Source organism: Quercus suber, unplaced genomic scaffold (genome assembly GCF_002906115.3).
Source record: "Quercus suber isolate HL8 unplaced genomic scaffold, Cork oak 2.0 scaffold_106, whole genome shotgun sequence".
NCBI classification, from domain to species: domain Eukaryota; kingdom Viridiplantae; phylum Streptophyta; class Magnoliopsida; order Fagales; family Fagaceae; genus Quercus; species Quercus suber.
The window spans coordinates 1,198,500-1,200,324 of NW_027069571.1; the positions used below are offsets into that span (position 1 = coordinate 1,198,500).

General features: G+C 32.4%; 1 non-coding gene across 1 annotated transcript; it reads left to right on the forward strand.

Annotated features, from left to right (window-relative positions):
• The first annotated feature begins 293 nt into the window (after positions 1–293).
• On the forward strand, positions 294–367 carry TRNAI-AAU (transfer RNA isoleucine (anticodon AAU)). Its single transcript has one exon. It is a non-coding gene; the product is annotated as a tRNA-Ile (tRNA).
• Positions 368–1,825: the final 1,458 nt, after the last annotated feature.

Sequence of the window (1,825 nt, forward strand, 5' to 3'; positions counted from 1 at the left end):
TAGTTTCACTAAATTTGTCCCAAGAGTTCCACTGCCTTTATTTGATATCCCTAATAAAAAGTTGTTTGTCTCGTTTGGGTTTTTTTTTTATTTATTTTTTAAAAGTTCTATATTATGTTATTGGCATTAATTTTAAGTCGTCTTGTTTGTGACTGATGCTTGTAGCGTTGATCTATCAGAGGTCCCTAAATATGGATACGTAATGCGTTGAGCATCATTTTTCATTGTTAATTTCTATTACAGAAAACGTATGTATTGGTTTATTATTATATTTGTTCTAGTGAATATCAACTGGCCTATTAGCTCAGCTGGTTAGAGCGTCGTGCTAATAACGCGAAGGTCGCAGGTTCGAGACCTGCATGGGCCACTTTATTTTTTTAACTTATCTATTTCTAAATCGAGCTGGGCTACAAGCCTACAAATAAATGGGCTAAGTTTGTTTGTTTGTTTTTTTCCCCCCTTCTACACACATATTGGGCCGAGCTAATGTGACAAAAAACTCCACATTCAGACGTGGTTAATAAAATACTTAAATAAAAATAATTTAACACAAAAAATGAACCCTTCTTTGCTTGCTTGAACTCTCTCTCACCCAGAATTTTTAAGTTATACATTTAGGATAAGGAATTTGTAACTATCACCTACCGACTCTTTAATTTGTCATCATTCATTTGGTTGCATTATGTATATTTGCTCATTTCTATAATCTTCTTTCTTGGTCTTGGGATCAATTAGGATAAGGAATTTTGTCCTTTACAGTGAGCAGATCTATAAATTCCAGATTTCTATTCAGTTAACCTACTTCATGAAATAGTGGGGTGAAAAATAAAGTAATCTTTTAGTCATATGTTAGTTTTTTTTTTTTTTTCTTTGTGTTCTTTTAAGTGAATTAAAAAAACACAAAGAAAAATGTAACATTATTCATATCAAACCTTTAGTTGTTTTAAATTTAATTATTCTTGAAAAATATAACATTATTCATATCTTATTGGTCAATGCAGCCAAGTGTGTGTGTGTGTGTGTTGTGTTTTTTTTTGGTTTGTGTGGAGAAAATGCAGCCAGTAGTTTGAATTTATTTAGGATACCTAATGTACTGCGTTTAAGTTCTACATATAAATTTGATTCTTTCTTAAAAACTTTGATTTCCTTCCAACGGGACTCCATATAATGGGATTTATCATTCTGTGAATAGACTCCACATTTGATGTAATAAGATTTTCCCCCATGTCCAGCTGCCTCATCCACAAGATTCCCATCTGTATATACCTTCACATCCGAGGCATCAACGTCATGGATTACATTTAGCCGGAACCATCTATCATAGATATTTGGGACAAGGACGGGACTCCTATAGTAAGTTAGTGAACCATTGTATAAGCATCATAGTTGTGGCAGGAGGGCTTGCACCAAACACTTGCATGATACACACGCCGGTTGTAACATTTGGAACAAATACATATCCTTCAAATTGCCAAACACCCGAAGAATAATCATATCCCTGAAAATCATGAATGGAGATCCAGGAGTCAATAAGTATTATAATAAAAAACTTTTAAAACTGTGAAAACCGTTAAAGGATATACTACAATTTTTATTGTCCTTCTCATGTGTACAAAGAAAATCCTATATTGTTACACCGTAGTACTCCTCACAAACAACTAATTATGTACAAGTGGTGGTTCATAGATAAACATGTAATAGAGACTCACATTTTTTTTTTTTTTTTTAATTTTTTTGCTGAGGTCGTAAGCTTTGATTTAAGTAACATTATTTCTACTTAAACTCATTGGTGACATCATTTTTTTTTTTTTTTTTTTTTTAACGG